This window comes from Crocuta crocuta, unplaced genomic scaffold (assembly GCF_008692635.1).
Source record: "Crocuta crocuta isolate KB4526 unplaced genomic scaffold, BGI_CrCroc_1.0 scaffold457, whole genome shotgun sequence".
NCBI classification, from domain to species: domain Eukaryota; kingdom Metazoa; phylum Chordata; class Mammalia; order Carnivora; family Hyaenidae; genus Crocuta; species Crocuta crocuta.
In genome coordinates, this window is record NW_027531318.1 from 4,302,481 (window position 1) to 4,324,552 (window position 22,072).

The following is a 22,072-nucleotide window of genomic DNA, read 5'->3' on the forward strand; positions in this document are numbered from 1 at the left end:
AATTATCCTTTTCTCTTTCCAGAATCACAATCCAATCAAAAATTACTCACTGAATTTGGGAATTTTCTCTCAGTAATCTCTTTTTGTTCTGAAACAACTGCCCTGCTATTTTCTGTTATTTATTATGTTAACATTTTTGAGGAGCTCAGGCCTGCTATCCTGTTTAATTTCAATTTTTAAAAATTGTGATAGTCTTAGTAAATTTTATGACAACTTGGGAAAGAGAAACTCCTCATTATTCTAGAGTTATATTCATCCTGTTACTTTGAAGACTATGCTAAATTTTGAATATGAATTAATCTCATTTAAAGAACTAATATACTTGAAAGTTGCTCAATGACTCAAATGTGCTATTATAGAATTTAGAAGTGGAAAATATCTAATAGTACATTTCTCCCTGGGAAAGGGAAAAGCAATTGAGACATTTAGCTTCATTTTGTGTTGTCATTTTTGTTTGATAGTACTAGGGTTTAAAATGTGGCCCAACTTTTTCACAAGCACTCTTCTTGGGTGATGGTTACAGAAAGTCAAATCTTTCATCTATTCAGCAGCTGAACATGTATCCTCCCCCAAGTAAAATGGAAAAGGAGAATGCTCACTGATTTGGAACCCCAGAATATGCATGAGAGAAATAAATGCATATTTTCCCCTGATGAAAAGTATTTCATTTTACTTCCGGATATTTCAAAACTACCATCTGGTAGTCCGCCCTGTTTTTCCACCAGATGGCAATAATCCATAATGGGTGAGCAGGACGAATGGAATGTACACAAGGGCGTGAGCATTAAAGGGCTATGAGCTTGCAATGTGGTAATGTAGGAAAATGATGAGTCCCAGGAGAACAGGATAAATAATGAGTTGCTAAATCTGGCATGCTAAAAGCTAACAACCATCATAAGAGGGATCACATCATTCATCTTTAATTTATTAGTGTAAAATTTAAGAATAGAACCGGTTGTTAGCATTGTTACATGTTTTTGTTTGTTTTTAGAATCACATAGGAAAGAAAAGCTGATAGAGTGGAGAAGTTGCTGATTTTCAAGTAGAGTTTCTCAAACTCAGCACCAAAGAGAACTGTGTATTCCTAACAGAAGTCACAAATTGAGGGATGCCTGGCCAGCTCAGTCAGTAAAGCATGTGACTCTTGATCTTGAGGTTGTGAGTTTGAGCCCCACATTGGGTGTTGAGTTTACTTAAGATAAATAAACACATACCCTCATTAAAAAAAAAAAGTCACAAATTCAGAGTGTTTGAAGAAAAGGGAGGGAGAAAGAAATCTGCAGGAACTGCTCAGGAAACCTGGAGGCCATTTCTCTTCCCCTGCACCATGGCTTGATGGGGGTCCTGCTGACACTTCATGAGTCTTTCACAGTCTGTTTAACTGAATATTCCTTCTTGGTTTTGATTTTAGGGGGTATCATACAAACCCAACCCAATGCTACACCATCTCATTCAAATAATCCCCAGTGTTATAGTGAAAAATTACTATACAATTCTACACATTGGCACGTTTCCTGTGAAAGGACTTTCCCCCACTGGGTATCTGTCATTTTCTTCTCCTCCGGGTTCTTTTTTCTAAGCACTGAGTATTCTTGCGATAAAGGCCAGACTGTTCTTTTTGAAGACTAAATAGTGCTAACTTTTATCATTGTTTTTACTATTTTCCTTTCTTTCCTTTTGAAAAATAACAATATAGAGTTGAAAGTAAACTGGAAAGAATCTAAATGAAGCTGTTTATTGGAACACAATCATACAAAATTTCTAAGGAAACTGTTAGGAACATTTTGTTGTTGTTGTTTTGGGAAATAGATCAATTATCTACTTACTGTAGATAAGGATGGTATTTAAAGAAAAAGACCAAGATAACAGTGAGAAGAGATGAAATCCAGGGAATTCAGTTTTTCCTTTAGACATTTTTTTTAAGGGGGGCTATGATAAAAAGCTCTTATCCTTTTGTAAGTACATTTTTATCTTCATTATAAGTGATCAATATAAAAATATTAAGAATGCAGAAGAGTAAAGAGTTACCAATATGAAGACAACTGCTATTAACATTTTTGTGTATTTTCTTCCATTGTCTTTTCTAGTAGTAAATCTCCTTTTATCTTTTGAAAAAAATCTGTTTTAATGTTTCTCATTTTTCATGAACTGATTTCTTACATTGCATTATAACATGTATTTTTCTATGTGATTAGAAACAATAAAATTATTTTATTTTATTTAAAGAAACATTAAAAATTTTTAATGTTTATTTATTTATTAAAAAATTTTTAAACATTTTATTTATTTTTGAGAGACACAGAGAGACAGGGTCGGGGCAGAGAAAAGAGGGAGACACAGAATTCAAAGCAGGCTCTAGGCTCTGAGCTGTCAGCACAGAGCCCAATGTGGGGCTCAAATCAACAAACTGTGAGATAGTGATCTGAGCCAAAGTCAGATGCTCAACCGACTGAGCCACCCGGTGCCACTAATGTTTCTTTATTTTTGAGAGAGAAAGAGAGCGTGAACAGGGGAGGGGTGGAGAGAAGGAGACACAGATTCCAAAGCAGGCTCCAGGCTCTGAGCTATTAGCACAGAGCCTGACAGGGGCATAAACCCATGAACCATGAGATCATGACATGAGCTGAAGTTGGTCGCTCAACCAGTGAGTCACCCACCCCTAAAAAACATTTTTTAAATATTTATTTTTGAGACAGAGAGAGAGAGAGCGAGCGAGAGAGCGAGCATGAGCCGGGGAGAGGCAGAGAGAGAAGAGGAGCACAAAATCAAAAGCAGGCTCCAGGCTCTGCGCTGTCAGCACAGAGCCCGATGCAGGGCTTGAACTCAGGAACTGTGAAATCACAACCTGAGCTTAACCGACTGAGCCACCCAGGTGCCCCTAAAATAATTTGAATTGCTTCATAATGTTTTGATAAGGATACTTTAACCTATTATTGGATATTTAGTTTCTCCTTTTTGGTTTAACAAATAACACAGTAATGAACATGTTATTGTATACAAAGTATTTTCCATATTTAAACTTTCTTAGAATGGATTCCCAAGAATGAAATCAGTAGTTCAACAACAATAAAATATTTTAATGCTTTAATTATGATTTGTATCACTGCCAATTTTCTTTTCAATAGAACTAAGTCGGTTTACACTGCTAATCTTGGTGTGCAAGAATGTAGCTTTCACACTGATGCCATCGCTGAGTATTATCATAAAAAACAAGCAACCAAACACTTTACTAAATGGACTCTTACTAGTGCTTTAATTTGCATATCTTTGATTACTAGTGAGATGGAACCTTTTCCCAGTGTTTGTTAAGCAGTTGAATTTCCTCTTCTTTGAATTGTTTACTTATGTCCTTTGTCTGTTCATCTCTTAGTGTCTCTGTAATCTCTGTTCTACAAAGAACTAACAATCGCTATCCAGAGAAAGGCCTTCTGTATGCAACACTGTAGAATTCCTCCCCTTTAAGTCTTTTCAGAGGCAGCATTGGAACAGCATGTGAAGGGGAATCCAGGAAGGGCAGGAAAGATGTCTATTTCCTGTGATATATTTCCGTCTGCTGTACAAGTGAAGTAAAAGCTCATGTTACCGTGGCGAAATCCCCCTGTTCTTTACTTAACCTGGTACTCACTTGAAAATTGCATTCTAATAAGTTTTGCCCACTTTTCAAATAATCATGTTTATGCGTTATATAACACCAGAAATACACGTCAGTATGAGTCGCTGTGGAGCTGTGGTTCCACAAACTGTTGCCATTCCAGGCTCTTTTAAATGATTTAATTAGACATAATTTAATTTAATTTAGCTTGGAACCAAGCTATTATCCTTTATTCTGTAGCCACTTCCTGGGAGGATGGCAGTTCCATGTATATTTTTTCTTATAGGGATGCAACTAGAGCAAGTTCTGAAAGGGGGCATAAATACTGAGCCCTGTCTCTGAAGTAATGGTGAATGAGCTGAACTATCCCCTGCATGGGTGACAATCCAGACCCAGGCTCTGAGAACAGCCCTCCTCCTGGCAATGACAGAGCCTAAGACCAGTAAATAGGACTCTAATGCTGATACTGACTTGAAACCGCCTAAATTCCCTAGATGAAATATCCAGATAATAATAGTTCCTCTTATCCAATGAATATTTTAAAGATTACAAGAGAAAAATCTTTGAGGTTGAAAGGAGTAGCATTAAGTATTACTATATTGCAGTAAATGTTATTTTTTAAAACATAAGTCAAGACTCAAAAAGGATCTCCTTTGTCAAATATCTTGAGATAATAAAGAGAATCCAGGAATTTGGAAATGGATAGGGTCATGGAGTCATCAGAGCTAACTCTCCTTTGACAGAGGAAGAAACCGAGGCTCTAAAAGGTTTCAGCCACGGTGACACTTGTGTACAGTGACATGGCTAATTAATGACAGAACTAGCATGCTAGTGTGGGAGTCCTGACTTCTCTCTAGATATATTTCTACTGCCTTCCTCCCTTCATCCTGTGGGTAGAGAGGTGTTAAGCATCAAGCATCATCTTTAATAGAGGTGTCTCAACCTCCCTCTTTATTATGAAAGCTATGTTTTTTAAGACAGAGAGAGAGAGAATCCCAAGCAGGCTCCATGCTGAGTGTGGAGCCGCTGGATCCCACGACCCTGGGATCATGACCTGAGTCGAACTCCAGTGTCTGACGCTCAACCAACTGAGCCACTCAGGTGCCCTCTGAAAGCTGATTTCTGTTCACAGTAAAAATAATTACTTTAGGGGGTGTCGGGCTAGCTCAGTGGGTAGAGCATGCAGCTCTTGATTTCAGGGTCATGAGTTCAAGCCCCATGTTGAGCGTGGAGCCTACTTAAAAAAAAATGTAAGTGCTTCAAATAGGCTAAAATATGTATGTAAAGTTCTCTGACAAAGAATGTAAGTTTATTTAAAGATAAAATATTTAATGTCTAAAAGCTTAAGAAATAGGCATCAAAGAGCAGGTTTTAATCAAACCGAGCCATCTTTTTAGCTTGTGTGCTGCTGTAAACAGAGGAGGACAAAGGTCACTGAAATGAAGTGGAACCAGTTTGACAGAGAGCATTCAATCTGGTTTCAACAGCTGATTAATATCAGAAGAAATAAATTTGTTACACTAAGGAAAAGGGCTCTGGAATCCTTGTGATTTAAGAGGCTACACCTTCTTTTCCGCTGATCAGTTAAGTGAATGTGTGAACTTTCTATGGAAATAATGTAAGTTGCAATGAGGAAATTGCTTATCAGTACCTCAGAGAATCATCTTCATCAAAGACTGGGAAAACAGGCAGCGAGCTGATTTATTTGTGTGAAGCTAAGGGAAATTATATTAGTAGATACTTCTTTTCTTGTTGTTGTTTTTACAGTTTATTTATTTTTGAGAGAGAGACAGAAGGGGTGAGCAGGAGAGAGAGAGGAAGAGAGAGAAGGTCAAGCAGGCCCTGAGCTGTCAGCACAGAACCTGATATGGGGCTGGAACTCACAAACCATCAGATCATGACTTGAGTGGAAACCAAGAGTCTGATGCTCAACCAACTGAGCCATCCAGGCGCCTCTGTATTAGTAGATACTTCTAATGATCCAGAGTTCAAACTTGTAATTGTAAGTGGTGCTCATGGAGCTACATGGTTAGATAGAGTGGACACAAACTGTACAAAAGAGAAAGTATCTCTTTCCCTCCCCAATTTCTTTAAATATTAAAGAACTTTTGCTTTCTTTTATACATTCCCCCAACTGAAGTAGGATTTAATATATATTTAGATATACAAGAATCTCTCTTCTTTCATTCTGTGCATGCATGTAAACACACACACACACACACACACACACGAAAGTATGAGTTAATCAAAAGAAAAACACAGTAAGAAAGTCTATGTGGCAAGAAATTTTTTTTTAGAGAGAGAGAGAGTCACGGAGAGAGAAAGCATGAGCAGGGAAGGGGCAGAGGAAGAGGGAGAGAGAATCTTAAGCAGGTTCCACACCCAGTGCGGATCCTGCTGTGGGGCCTCTATCTCACAATCATGAGATCATGACCTAAACCAAAATCAAGAGTTAGACACTCAAATGACTGAGCCACCAAGGAGACACCTCTTTTCTTGCTTTCTAACAAAACTGGTAAGGCAGCAAAAAGAACTGTTTTACTTTCTTGCTACCTTGCACCCAAAAGAAAGTGAAGAATATGTTTTTGGATTGTCTAAGAACAAAAGGAAGAGACATAAAGGCTGCACATGAGCACAAAGTGAAAATGAATATTTAAGGAAATCAGTACCTTGCTCTTGTGGAAACTGTCACAGATCATGTAGTGGCTGCATTTTATATCTTCTATGCTGAGTGAGAACATTGGTATTTTCGTGACTCACAAGGACAGGGGTGTGCTGCCTGCTGAATCACCCTCCTCTCTTCCTGGGGTGCCTGAATGTTCCAAGACACTAACGGAGGATTAAATCGTGGTTGCTATGACAGCTATCTAAATGCTGTCATGATAATATCAACAGATGTAGTACAGTGTTCCCTGAAAGTTGAAATTTTATTTTACCCCTTCAAAAACTTCAATAATTTTAATCATTGAAGTTCTTGAATAACTATGCAAAGTTGGTCTAAAGAATTAGTAGTCTCTTTCTTAATTAGATAGGTTGCTGTATTAAGATACAACTCATCTCTTTACTTACAGTGTATTTCATCTAGTGAACAGTGATTGATAAATGATGTTGCCTATTGTATGTTTAGAAATTAAGATAAATAATATCAACTTAGGAATAAGAATAAAGTTTTATCAATTTTCGTAAAGTCTAGAAAATCAAATTTACAAAAACAAATCTGAATACCTTAAGCATTAGCCAGCATCTTGCGGTAATGGGCTGTTTTTTACATGTGCCAGCGCTTTATGCGTACTATAACATGTAAAAACCTGACTGTGGAGGGTTTGTATGTGGTAGGCTGATGTTCTGCCCCTCTCTTCCCTCGGTTCCAATGATTAGAGAATCAGCAACAGATTCTTACTTTTATTTTAAAAATCTTACTTTTGGGGAAGTTTACAATATCTTTTGGGATTACCACGAAGCCTCAACTACTGAGGGGCACTTAGAGTCATTACAATGAACAGCATGAAAAGTTCAGTGACCTTGAGGGTTCTTGAAATGCCTTTACTAAATGTTTTCAAAACTCGGCTGGAGAATTTGCTGCCGCTTTTGATAGAGTGTTTTTCTCCTTTCATTTCACCTGCCCTCAGGGAATTACTTATTCTTTTTTTCTTTGCAGGAGTGTCCTTAGGAACCCTCCTAATTTCAGTGGGAAAAAAATTATCAAAATTATCAAAGGCTAAACTGTTCCTCAGGAATGTGTTTAATCAAATGTGTCAGTCAGGGACCTATCAGGAAGGGGTCCACTTAAATGAATTTAATGGAAGTTAATTTAATTACGGCACTATTCACAGAGGTGTGGGAAGGTTAAAGGAACCAACAAGGCGGTGGTGAAGCACTCAGAGATTAGTGCAGGCAGGAGTCATTCCCACCATCCAGACTCCCACCTCCAGGTGGAGGAGGACAGACCAATCCATGGTCCAGTGCCTGGAGAGAGCCGGGACCATGAGAGAACAGTTCTTAAAGGGAGCCGCATTTGTGGAGGTGAGCAGCTTCCCCACCACTAGAACCTTGGAAAGACAGGGAATGGAGGGGAATAAATACCCTGGACTTCTCTCTCTTTCCACCTTCTATCTTCTGACAGTGCCTCCCAACCAAAAACCAATAGGGCAAGGGAGCCTCGCTCTGATACAATTGGAAGGGATTGGCCTCCAGGGCATAATACAGGACAAAGAGGGATGGAGAATGAATCTGGGGATGGTGATTGGGTATGGAGAATAACCAGCGTATTAAACTTAGAATTTTAGACTGAGCAAATTTTGTGTATGAATTCTGTTCTGAGTACCAATTACCTCTGCTTTTTTAAAAAAAATTTCTCGGTTCTCAGCTACTTGGGTAGTCTATATTGTCAGATATCTGATTTATAGTTGACCTGACTTACAGTTTTGTAGTCACATCATCGCATTTGGATTCATACTGGGAAGTTATAAAGGTTTACTTCATGTAGCAATAAAGATGACAATATGCGTTTTAATATTCTAATATTTTAAACATAATTCTGGACACACAAAAACAAATGTTTCTTCCTAAGTATGGGACAGAGAAAATTCTCCAGGATTGACTCCTCAGACTATTATTATACACAATTATAAGAGTGAATTGGTAGACACACACTGCAAGCAATGTAAATTTCACATGCTCACCTAAAAGTAGCATAGGCCACCGCTACCACGGAGTTGGAGAATTCATCTAGCATCTTTAGGAAGATATGGTTATGATGGCTAGTTCCATCTTGCGCATGTATTTAGAAAATCTCACAAACTCACACTTAAGGCTGTTATCAGTTTTATTTGAAAATAGAAGAGAAGCTATTCTTGCTCGGCTCCCAGAATTTCCAGGGTGGGGTTAACCTCCAACTGCCCACCGTAGGCATCCTTTACTAATTGCACTCTTCTCTGTCTCCTATCCTCACTCCCCTGCTTCTATCCCCTCCCAGATAAACTTTCTACACTTTAATTCTTGCCTCAAGGTCAGTTTCTGGGGAAACCTATACTAAGAAAAGTGTATTTTCATCCCTGCCTGTGTAAATCTGTAAAGGTCTAACTTCCACAACTTTATAACAAATGACTCTTTTACAAAGAGTTGAAAAACTCCACCGAACTTCAACTTTATCATTTACTGACCACCTACCAAATGCCAGGTTTGAGGCTAGGTGCTTTTATCTTCTTTAATCCTTCTACCCAGTCATATGGATTTTAGTAATGTGATTTGTTTGGGTGTTTTATCTACTGTACCAAATTGTATAAACATACATAAAGTTTTATCTACAAATTTACTTATTGCCAGATACTTGTACCACTGCCAGTACAATGTTGACAAGGTGGTGAAAGCAGATATCTTTGCCTTGTTTCCAAAGTTAGAGAAGTATCTTCGTATTTAAACAAGAAATACTATTCCTATATTAGCTGTGTTTCACACTGAAACATTGCACTACTGCTTAATTGTGACAAATACTAAAGGTTTTTCATGTAGTGTAAATAGACTTTAATAATGAATTATTGGTCATTATTTTTTATTAATTTAAAGGTAATTTCTTAGTGCCTATATCTGAGTTGTACCCAAGCGTAAATGGCCACATATTTAATTTAAAAGATATAAGCAGAACAAATTAAAATATATCTTTAATTATTGATTGGCTGATTACATAGTTTAAATGTTAAAGTCAATTACTAATTTTCTGGTGTTGGGCAGCCCTGGCTATACAATTTTGGAATCGAGGTGGCAGTTTGCTCATTAGTCCTGATGACTTACGCCTGAATTTGTCTTTAACAAAAGTGTGAAAACATTGCTCATGTAAGTTTATATTGTGAAAACTGAGATTTCACAAGGAAATATTAACAAAGCCATTAAAATCCTTAAGGAGATAGTGTTATGTAAATTTGAATGCTACTGTAGTCTATGATTATAATTCTTTTTGAAATTTCTGGAAATTAAGCCTAGGAATAAATATAATAAAATGCTGAAACATAGTAGGCAAAGCAATTTCCAGGGCATCTAGATAACCTTTGGAAAACAGAAGGTAGTTGACATTACAAAGTGGGCGAATTAACCGATATACATAGAAACACATGTCTTCAGTGTTTCTTTCCCAAATATTTTTTTATTAACTTAAAAAAATTAGGAGATGAATAAATGATCCACAAAATTCAAATTTTACTACTGAAATCAGAGGATCCAAGTCATTAAAACATGTTCAAATAAGGCTCTACTTCAAGAAAAGTAAACTTCTTTTGAAAACATACAGGGGCACCTGGGTGGCTCAGTCAGTTAAGCATCTGACTCTTGGTTTCAGCTCAGGTCATAATCTCACAGTTCGTGAATTCTAGCCCTGCATCAGGCTCCATGCTGACAGTGAGGAGTCTGCTTAAGATTCTCTTTCCCTCTCTCTCTCCCCCTCTCCTGCTCATGCTCTCTTTCTCAAAATACATAAATAAATTTAAAAAAAAGAAAATATACATATATTTGAAATGATGTAACCATGTTTCAAATTAAGTATAGAACTTGGGTCTTAAATTATTTCAGTAAGGAACAGTTTTGTTCAATCAAAACTTAATGAAAATAACTGAATTTTAAAAACATTTATCTTATAGGGGCACCTGAGAGGCTCAGTTGGCTAAGTATCTGACTTTGGCTCAGGTCATGATCTCACAGTTCATGAGTTTGAGCCCTGTGTTGGGCTCTGTGCTGAAAGCTCGGAGCCTGGAGCCTGGTTTGGGTTCTTGTCTCCCTCTCTTTCTCTTCCCCTCCACACCTCGTGCTCTCTCTCCCTCTCTCAAAAACAAATAATTTAAATTAAAAAAGTTCCCATTATTTATGTACAAGTTTACCTGACATGCTTATTTGATGAGGTAAACTTTGATAAAATAGATGAAGCCTGAATGTTTAAGTAATAAAATGAAGATAACAAAAAATTAAATATTTTTGTTTAAATTTTTGAGTAGTTAAATCACTCATGTGGTTTGAATATCATAAAGTTTAGATACAAAAAAAGTTCAGATATGAATCCAGTGAAGAGTCTTTCCCATGCCTTCCATCCACAGATTTCTTATACCTCAACAGTTAGTTTGTCCTAGTTTAACGCATTTGTCCAAGCCAATACATTATTCTGCACTGTTGTCCTGCTTTTTTTCATTTAACAAAAAAAATCTTGGAGATTAAAACATAAAGAACTTTGTCTTTTTTTTTTTTTTTAAATAGCCACGCAGTGTTTGAATGTATGGATGTATCATAATTTAATTAGTTATTCCCAATCATTTGCTATTCTCAACAGCACTACAAGAAATACCTTATCATTTCTCATGTATGGAAATACATCTGTGGGATAAATCCCTATAAATGAGTTGGAGTTCAGAATATGTATGAATTTGTAATTTTGATAGGTACTGCCAAATTCCTGTTTCTCTAGAGCCTAGCCAAAGCAGGGATGCCAGATTCAATTTTATGCCTTTTCATTTAGAAATACACAATGAAAATTCAGTTACCTACTAAATAATTAGAAAGCAGGACATATCCAGCAATTTACAGAGTACATTTCATTCAAAAATACATTCAACAGAAATCTATTGTGCACCTATCACACCCCAAGTACTTTCAGGCACTTTGCATACACACACACCCCCCAAACTCAAATCTCTGCCTTTGTGGAGCTTACATGTGAATTCTACATTTTGGAACTCTATGCTACCTCATTAGAAGTCAGTTAAATGTCAATATCCTGAAAGTGATCTGTTGAGATCCTGAGCACAGGCGCCAGACATATGCTACTAGTGTTATTTAAAAACTAACTACAGGCAGTGTTGCAAATGATTTCATAGCTCTCCATCAGGTCCTTTTCAAACAACACACTTGGGTGAGAGCTCTTTTTATCTGACTCCATCTGCTGCTGGTGGTGATCAGCATGCTGTGGACACTGTGGTATCTGAGATTATGTTGTGAAATAGGAAGTAGAGTTACAGGCAGATCAGCAAGTATGCAAACTGTTGAGTTTTCTCTTGCTGAAACCAAGGGTGCCCGGTTCACGCTTGGGGAGTAGGAAAGATAAAGTTATCAGCACATTCCCATCAGGGCACAGTTTACTTTTCGCAGTCTGTCCCTGTTTAGGTTCTAGAAAGAGATCACGAGGGATTCTATGGAAAAGTTTCGGAAGCACACAGCAGCCATACTCTCTGTATGCTGAACAAGGGCATCAAAAAGAGAACGTGTTAGAAACTGAGGGAGACAGGAAAAACCATTAGTTTCTGGCCAAGGAAGCAGTGGTGGCAAGTGCAGTGATACAGACAGTATAGTCTCTGGCTTTTTTAGAAAGTATCTTTCCTTTCTAAAGTGAAGATGTTTTAAAGCTTTAGTGCCCCCCACCCTAAATTTAATTTTATAAGAAGGTGGAAAACTACCGCGTTAAAATCTTGCCAATAACCCAGTGGGTTCTCTGCAGTCATTCAAGAACAAACGGGAATTCAGCTTATGAGACGGAAGCCAAACACAACGGCATCTTCAAGTATGAGGTGAAGAACAGAAATAAACCAATTCCAGAGAGTGACTTTCCGACCATATCCTTCCTTTATTATATTATTTTTTAAATTCTGGTATCCTTAAAATTTCATCCCGGCACCATAATAGACACAACAATTGGTTACTGAATGAGTGGTTTCTTATGACCTAATACTTATCAGTTTTCCTCACAGTCATTAAATTAGGGCTAGAAGAAGGAGGCTTTGAGTTCAGTGGACACACTCCTTTGACAGCTGAAGTCGAGAAAGGTGAAGGGACAATGGCAGAAGCTGGGTATCTTTTCCGGGCTCTCAGTCGAGTACAACTCCTGCCATTGGATCACCACGAAAAACCTTTAATGCTTGTGACTTCTGGATTCTGTGCTGCCAAACTGCAAACGCTGCAAACTGGGATGACTTTGGCCAATGACACTGTGGCCCCGGGGCTTGCACACAAGCTGGCCCCGCGACAGCTGAGCGCTGAAAGAGGGGTCAAGCTGCTTTGCAGCAGCCTGACCACGGAGCGGCCGTTCTCGGGTCCCCAGGGCCCTCGTCAGCCCTGAGTGTGCACAGCTGGCGCAGCAATCTGCCCTGGTGGCCCCGGCGAAGGACAGCTCCTCATGGACCCAGTAAATGGACTCAGTGTCTCCAGTGTTCCATTTCGTCCCCAGGAGGTAGCCTGTGGCACTTTTTCCGAGTCTCCCCGAGGGATTTCCGGGGCGGTGAACGACTGACCTACGCCTGGCAGCAGCTCCCAGCAGGCCAGCGGGCCGAGAAAGGGAGCGGGCAGGGCCCACCGCCCCGCTGTCTTTCCCTGGGCTCCATTCCTGTCACCCTAGTGCTGGCTCCGTTTCCCGCTCGCCCTTCCCTCGTTTTCTCCGGAGCGTTTTCTCTCAGCGTTTCCCACTCCATGTTTACAAAGTGTTTACGCCCACTTGGCAGGCAACAACCTCGCCAGCCCGAATCCCTCAACCAGTCCCTCGGAACCCTCCCCTCCCGGATCCACCTCGGCCGATTCACCCGGTGCCCGCCCGGGTCATCACGTGAGACTCGCCCCGCCCCCTTCCTTCACNCGCGCCGGCGCGCTCCGACGTGCCCTGGAACTTACCCTCCCTCGGAGACCAGCCTGCGGGGACGGGCTGGCCGCGGCTGCTGCGGTGTGAGCGCCCTTCGGGCTCGCCTGGGCGCCCTGCAGACCCCGTGCTAGTACAAAAGGGAGCTGCCTCCCGCGAGGCCGCCGTGCTCTCGGTAAGGTGGGGGACGCGGGNCCAGGTTTCCTGACTTCCTGTGTGAGGGCAGCGCCCGCCCGCCCCGCCCCTAGGAAGGAGGGCGTCGGGGTGTGTGTGTGTGTGTGTGTGTGTAAGTGTAAGAGGCAGGCTGGTGCCTCCTTCCTTCCTCGCCTTCTGCAGCTGCGTGTGCCCGCTCTCTAACTGCTGTGGGGTGTGTAAACCTCCGCCCACCCGGGCAGCCCACCTGGGTCCTCCCCTCGGGGACTGCAGACCTTACACTGGGCACTTTGGTCTACGCAGTCTTTAGAGGTGCTCCGCCCCTGTTGAATGGACACTTGCTACTCTAGCTCTCCTGGGAGCAGTCTCCTCAAAGTCCTTGAATTAAACAAAATACTCTGCAAGCGTGCTGCTCTCCTCCCATTTCAACGCAGTTGGTTGTCTTCCAAGAACGGCTGTCCTTTACGTGTCGGATCTTAAGTTACGGCAGACCCTCTGAGAAGAAATGTCCGCAGGGTCATCATTACAGGAAAACGCACGGCCTTCACTTTCAGAGGCTTGCGATGTTTTCCTTTTGACTGCAGCAGCGGTGATGAATGCATTTGCAAAGGCTAAAGCAAAACGTTTAAAGCACACCTTTAGGAAAGTTCTAATGCCATTCCAAGTGGAGTGTCTTTATTATGGATAAAGGCACCTAACGCTCGAATTGTTTTATGGTTAATTATGACATATGAGAGCAGATTTTATTGAGCTTTTATGCACATATTCCAAAGGGGAGGAAATGTGGAGGAAGGAGCAGCAAGCGAGGCTTCTGGTTCAGATTCCGCAACCCCTTCTGAAGGTGAGGCCTCAGAGGACTTGGTGTTAGAGTGGATGATTGTTAAAAAGTATCTAGCTCCTGGCCACGCCTGTTTGCTACTGAAAAGTTGGGAAACGGTGGCCTAGAGCTGTTATTTATTTGTCCATATCCAGTGTTCCTTCCCTGATCTGTAGGAGGGTGTGTTAAAGAATGGGTCATCTTTGTGTACCTTTTCTTGTCTGAGTAGACATTCTGGCTGCTGGTGCTGGTATTTTTCTCTTTTACTCTGTTTTGAAATGGCTTGGAAAGGTTTCAAAATAGGGATTTGGGAGCCCAGAGCAGTGCCTAAATCAGGCTGTGAAGTCTTAACCCTGAGCCGTGCACCCTGAAGAGCCAGGCAAGCCCGACGCACATGTGTGACCCGCGGTTGCATGTAGCTGGCTCCCGGCTCTGGATGGGGTTTGTCCTTGGGGGGAAAAAAAATTGAAGTGTAATGGAACAGATTATGTGTTTGTGTATGTATATGCCCAGGATTTGTTGATAGGTTTCGTTCATACTTTATCAGCCATAAAAGTTGGAAAAAATTGCTAACTTAAAAGTTGGAAAAAATTGCTATTTGTAATATATGCCATTTGTAAAGGTTATTCATATATAGACAGTATCTTACGTTTCTTTTTTACTTACTGTACCAGTTGTGTGGCACAAGTGAAAACGTGTACTATGAATGCTGTAGAAAAACAGCATATTATTTGTAGTTAATCATTTGGTTTTCATTTCATTAATTAGAGAGTATCTGCTGGGTGATGTTATGCAGTTGACATTCCTGAGAATATGAGCGTACTAAAATGTTTAAATTGACTGAAATAAAACAGTGAATATAGTGATGTGTAAGTGGTAGTACCAGTATTTTGCTTTTCTGAGAAAATTGGTACTAAGAAAAGGTAACTTAAGGTGAATCTGCCCCAAATGAGCATTACAGTTTTCTAATAAGGGGAGAGAAAAGTGAAATTAAACTTTTATTTTACCTTGTATCTAACGTCTTTAGTTTTAATGTGCAGTGTTTCGTGGATTGAATCAGACCTGAAAAGGTATGCTGGTATCACATAGAATCATTGTACTTCAAATCATGCATTTCAAATCTTACTCTTTTGAGGAACCCATTGGGCTACTATCTTTGTGGTTTTTCTTTTTTTTAGTTAACTGGTCTAATTATGCTACATCCTCAATTGTGGATGGCTTTGCTGTGATTCAGCCATTTTCCATTTACTTTCATTAAATATTTTGCAGTTTCAGTTTGCAGTTGATTAGCTTTTTATTTGAACCAAACTGCCAAATGTTGACGTTTCTAAGTACTCCTCCCCTGTTGACAGTTAGTGCTTCTCAAACTTTAATGTGCATGGGAATCACCTGAACTTCTAAGAATCCCCCAGGTGATACCCTTGCCGCTCTTCTGCCCAGGCCACACAAACTGCTGTCCAATAGAAATATAATACCAGTCACCTATGTATTTAACTTAATTAATTTAATGTCATTTTTTATTTAAGTAATCTCTACACCCAACGTGGGTCTCGAACTCAAAACCACGAGATCAAAAGTTGCATGCTGCTCCAGCTGAGCCAGCCAGTCAGGTGCACCTCATCTGTGTAATTTTAAAACTTTTAGTAGACACATGATAAAAAATGGAAAAAAAAAAAAAGGCAGGGGGAGGAGGAATCCTAAGTGAAATAAATTTTATCATCTTATCATGTAATCAGCATGATTCTTTTATTCAGACTAAGTGTTCAAATCCTGTGTGTATTTTATACATATACCACATCTCAGTTTAGATTAGCCACACTTAAAATGCTTAGTAGCCACATTTGGCTAGTGGCTACTGCATTGGACATCACTTCTGGAGTTTAGAATTTAGACCACTGCTCTTCTAAGTATATTTAAAAATTTTTTTAAATTTATTTTTTAAATTTATTTTTGAGATAGGGAGAGTGAGTGAGGGAAGGAGGGGTGGGGGGAGAGAAAGAATCTCTCACTGTCAGAGCAGAGCCTGACAGGGAGCTCAAAACCCATGAGTTGGGAGATCCTGACCTGATCCAAAACCAAGAGTTGGACACTTAACCAACTGAGCCACCCAGGTGCCCTGCAATTTGCCATTTTTGAATAAGTGGTTAGTGTGGATGCTCTGTATCATGCCTTATAGTTGACAGGGTACTTTTTCCCTTTCGATTCTCAACAAGGATCTTTTGAGGTTTGTATTCTCTATTTTACTGGTAAGTTAAGGTGCTTATAAATGGCAAATCCTAGATCTAAATTTCAGACCTCTAACCCTGATTCCTGTGCTTTTTTTTTTTTTTTTGCCACAGGAGAATTTAGAATACATTTTAGTTTGAGTGGTATCTTTAAAAGTTTTCTGAAAATTACCAATATTTTGCTGTATATTACTGGTTTGTTAAAAATCTGTTTTTTTTGGTATACATTAACATATAATAACATTTAACAGTAGAAAGAAGTGAACTGTAGATACATGCAACAACATGGATGAATCTCAAAAGCATTGTTCTAAGTGAAACAAGCCAGATGTAGAAGGCTAACATACAGTATGATTCGTGGGTACTTTTCTGTCACCACTTTGTTTCCTCCAGAAGCAGTGCTTAATGTGATGCTCTTTATCAAGCTTTATAGTTTGTTAAGTACTTTTTCACATTTTGTATTTCCATTCTCACAAGGATCTCTCAAAGTTTTTGAGTGTAGGTGACATACAGTGTTACATTAGGTTCAGGTGTACAACACAGTGATTTGAAAAGTTATATGCTATGTTCTGCTCGCCCAGAAGTGTAGCTACCATCTGTCACCGAACATTATTATTATTATTAGCATTGACTATATTCCTTATGCTCTGCCTTTTAATTCCATGACCTATTCATTCCATAATTAGAAGCTTGTGTCTCCCAGTCTCCTTCACCCATTTTGCCCATCCCCCTCCACTCCTCCTCCCTTCCCAGGATCTCTTAAGGTTTGCATTCTTTCCTATTTACACATGGATGTACCACAATTAGTTTAGGCATTCATTAATTGAGAGGCCTTTTAAAATTTTTAAAAATTTTTAAATTTATTTTAGAGAGAGAGAGACAGCATGAGCAGGGGAGGGTCAGAGAGAGAGGGAGACACAGAATCTGAAGACAGGCTCCAGGCTCTGAGCTAGCTGTCAGCACAGAGCCCAATGCGGGGCTCGAACCGACAAATCGTGAGATCATGACCCGAGCTGAAGTCGGTCGCTTAACCGACTGAGCCACCCAGGCGCCCCGATAGGCCTTTAAAAAAAATTTTTTTTTAATGTTAAGTTTTGAGAGAGAGAAAGGCTGAGTGTGAGCGAGGGAGGGGCAGAGAGAGGAGACAACAGAATATGAAGCAGGCTCCAGGCTCCAAACTCACGAACTGTGAGATCACGACCTGAGCTGAAGTCGGATGCTTAACCAACTGAGCCACCCAGGTGCCCCACTTGATAGGCCTTTGAGTTGTTTCCAGTTTCTGGCAGTTATGAATAAAGCTGTTACAAATGTTCATGTAAGGCCTTGCATGGACTTATGCTTTCATTTTTCTTGGGTAAATACCGAGAGGTATTGAAAAGGAATGGCTAGGTTATATGGTAAATGCATGCTTAACTTTATAAGAAACTGCCAAAATGTTTTCCACAGTAGCTGCACCATTCTGCATTCCCATCAGCAGTGAATGAAAATTCCAGTTGCTGGTGTTCTTACCATGCAAAATATCCTTTATATATACTTAAAGCCATTGTAGTATAGGAGGAAGTGATATTTGGTGCTTTGAATTTGCATTTAACAGTTTTATTGAGGTATAATTGCTATATAATAAACTGCATATATTTGAAATGTGTAATTTGATGAGTTTTAATGTATATGTAACCTGAGAAACCATCACCATTATAAGGAACATGTCTAGTCTCCTCCCCCAAATTTTCTTGAGCTCAAGGGTACTTCATTCCTTTGTTCTCTGGTCAATACTGATTTTTTTTTCTGGCCTTTTAGATTCATTTCCATTTTCTAGAATTTTATGTAAATGGACCCATATAGTATGCAGTCTTTCTTGTCTGGATTTTTTCAATCTGCAAAATTATTGTGAGATCCAGTTTGTTGTGTGTATTAATAGTGCATTCCTTTTTGTTGCTTGGTGATATCCCATTGTGTGGGTATACTGCAATTAGTTTATCATTCACCTATTTTTTTTAATGTTTATTTTTGAGGGAAACAGAGTGCGAGCAGGGGAGGGGCAGAGAGAGAGGAAGATACAGAATTTGAAGCAGCCTCCAGGCTCTGAGCTCTCACTATAGAGCCCGATGCGGGACTCAAACCCATGAACTGTGAGATCATGACTTGAGCCACAGTCTGACACTTAACCAACCGAGCCACCCAGGTGCTCCTGTCCATTCACCTCTTGATGGACATTTGGATTGTTTCCAGTTTGGTGCTGTTACAAATAAAGCTGCTGTGAACATTTACACACAGCTCTTTCTGTGGACACCTGAGCTCATTTCTTTCATGTAAATACCTAGCAGTAGAATCCCTTGGTCTTATGGTTAAATTTTTAAGAACCTCCCAAACTATTTCCAGAGTGGTTTTACCATTTTACAGGCCCACCAGCAGTGTGTGAGAGTTCTAGAAAACCCTGATGTATGGTCAGTCTTTTAAATATTAGTCATTTTAGTAGATGTGTAGTGTTTTTTCTTTGTGGCTTTAATTTTCATTTCCCTAATAACCAAAGATGTTGGGCATCTTATTTACCATCTATAGATCCTCTTTAGATAAGTGTTTATATCTTTTACCCATTTTTCATAGGGTTGTCTTTTTTTAATGTTTGTTTGTTTTGAGAGAGAGTAGGGGGCAGAGGGTGAGAGAGCTAGAGAGAGAGAGAGAGAATGAGAGAGAGCGAGTGTGTGTGGGAGAGAGAGAGAGAGAGAGTGTGGGAGAGATAGAGAAAGAGAGAGAGAGAGAGGATCCCAAGCAGGCTCCACACTGTCAGTGCAGAGCCTGACATGGGGCTCAGACCCACGAACTGTGAGATCATGATCTGAACTGAGATCAGGAGTTGGACACCTAACCTACTGAGCCACCCAGGCACACATTTTTTATTGGGTTTTCTTATTGACTTGTACAGTTTTCTATATATTTAAATGTGAGTCCTTTCTTGGAGATACATTTGTGTCTATATTCATGCGGGATGTTAGGTCTTTAGTTTTTATTATAATGTCTTTGGTTTTGTTATGAGGATAATGTTGACCCGATAGAATGAATTGGGATGTTTTTCCTCTATTGCAATTTTCTTCAGAAGGTTTGTGTAGAATTGGTATTATCTTCCTTATATTTTTGGTAAAATTCTCTAGTGAAGCTATCTGGGCTAGGACTTTGTGGGAAGATTTTTAAAGAGATGTCAATTTATTTAACAGATAAAGGGCTATTTAGGTTATCCATTTCTTCTGAAGTGTTGGTAATTTGTCTTTCAGGAAATTTGTCTGGTTCATCTGAGTTGTTGGGTTTATTGGTTTAAAGTTGTTCATAGTATTATCTTTCTGATGCCATTAAATCTGTAGTTTGTTCCCTGTCTCATTCCTGATATTGGTAATTTGTGGTTTTCCGCCTCTCATTCTGGATCAGTTTAACTAGAGGTATTACTGATCATCTTTAAGAACCAGCTTCTAATTTCATCTAACATTTTTCTGTTTTCTCATTGATTTCTGCTCTGATTTTTATCATGTCCTTTTCTCTGCTTACTTGTTTAATTTCCTCTTTGTCTAGTAGCCTTTTAGAGTGGAAGTATATCATTGATTTGAGACTTTTTCTTTTCTAATGTGGCCAGTTAGTGCTATAAATTTTCTCTGAGCACTACTTTAGCTGCATCCCAAAAGTTTGAGATGTCATGTTTTCCTTTTTATTCAGTTTAGATTTCTTCTTTGACTTCTGAGTTATTTAGACATATGTTGTTTAGATTCCAACAACACATTTGCAGCTGTTTTTTATTAAATTATAGCTTAATACAGTTGTTAGAGAATGTATTTAGTATGATTTTAGTCCTTATAAATTTATTGAGATTTGTTTCATGGCCCAGAAACAATTTGTTTCAGGCTGCAGAAAATCTGTGTTTATAGGAAACTACTGAACTGGCTGTGCTGTTTTTAGTATTTCCATTAGCACTGTGTTGAGTGTTTCAGTTGTTGTTGGTATCCTTATCAGCATTTTGTATTGTTTTTATTTTTTATTTTTTTTTTGAAAATAATATTATTGTGGTTGGTGTGTAGTGATCTTGTTGTGGTTTAACTTGCATGATTGGATTTTCAGTGTTTTGTAAAATAATTTAAATCTGAATAAAAATTAAGAATCATGGTGTGTTTTCTCCTTTTCAGTCTGAGGGATTGGTAGTTGTAGTAGTTCATCATTTGAGTGCTACATAAGGGCTACTTTCAGTTTTCTAAAAGTTTGAATATTTTTTGCCTTTTAAAATTTACTTTGAAAGAGTATCTGTAAAAGCTATATGAGGATTTTAGTGACTTTTGTGGTTGTGGGGTAGGCAGTTATAAGGTGATTTAAACTGTATTCTGTAGTGACTATTGTGGTAATATATACACAGTAGTATTATATGTACATATCACATTTTGTTTGGGCATTTATCTGTCTAGGAACATTTGGTTTTTGTTTCCATCTTTTGGCTGTTGTGATTAGTGCTGCTGTTAACGTGGGTGTACATATATGTTTACAAGTCCCTGGTTTTGGATATATACCCAGAAGTGGAATTGCTGGGTGTTTTGAAAAACCATGGTACTGTTTACCTAGTGCTGCTACTCTTTTGCATCTCTACCCGCAGTGCACAAGAATTGCAATTTCTCCACATCCTCACCAGCCCTTGTTTTTTTGTTTTTTTTTTTTTTTGGTTGTTTTGGTTTGATTTCCATTTCTCTAATGATTAGTGATGTTGAGCATTTTTCCATGTTTTTTTTTTTTCTTTTTCTTTAAGATTTATTTATTGTTGAGAGAGAGAGAGAGCATGAGCGGGGAAGGGGCAGGGAGAGGGAGAGAGAGAGAGAGAGAGAGGGAGACACAGAATCCCAAGCAGGCTTCAGGCTCAGAGCTTTCAGTGCAGGAGATCATGACCTGAGCTGAAGTTGGAAGCTTAACTGACTAAGCCACCCAGGTGCTTATTGCTATGTGGATAAAAACATCTATCCTTGTTCTTATTGGCCACTTGTGTTATCTTTGGAAAAATGTCTATTCCAGTCCTTTGCCAACAGTGGCTGTTATCATGATGTTAATTTGGAGTAGGTTGGTATAATGTAAACATTAAAAAGAATAGTTTTTTTCTTTTTTGAAAAGTTACTGATGTCTACCTAGAGCTTTGCAAAGGCCAGATGTTAATAATCACTACTCTTGTATTTCCCTTTGTTTTGTAGATTGTATCTTTTTTTTTTTTAAAGCACAGGATTTGGTAAACATTTGAGTAGTTGAATGTAAATAGTCATTTCAAAGATTTTGCTTAAGAGGGTAACGTGTATAGTTTTGGAGGAATAAATACCTGAATGGTTTGGGGGAGAGGGTTGTTAATACTTAGGTAATCAATAGAATTGTGAAGTGAATGAAGTTTTTCTTCTAGAGTAAATTATTAGAGGATTAGAAATCCTATTAAACTTTATAAAGGTCAAGGTTATGATTTTTAAAAAAATTTTTAATGTTTATTCATTTCTGAGAGATAGAACAGTGTGTGAGCGGGGGAGAGGCAGAGAGAAAGGGAGACAGAATGCTAAGTAGGCTCCAGGCTCTGAGCTGTCAGCACCGAGCCCATCGTGGGGCTCGGGCTCACTGACTACAAGATCATGACCTGAGCTGAAGTCGGACACTCAGCCGACTGAGCCATCCAGGCGCCTCCCCCCCCC

General features: G+C 39.2%; 1 protein-coding gene across 3 annotated transcripts in view; it reads left to right on the top strand.

Moving 5' to 3' along the window:
* The first annotated feature begins 13,231 nt into the window (after window positions 1-13,231).
* The window catches only part of ARHGAP12 (Rho GTPase activating protein 12), a 118,201-nt gene continuing 109,360 nt past the window's right edge, over window positions 13,232-22,072 (top strand). For all 3 annotated transcript variants that reach the window (XM_077771757.1, XM_077771758.1, XM_077771759.1), the window contains exon 1: window positions 13,232-13,365. The gene's annotated coding sequence lies outside the window, so the exon portion shown is untranslated. The remainder of the gene's footprint in view (window positions 13,366-22,072) is intronic.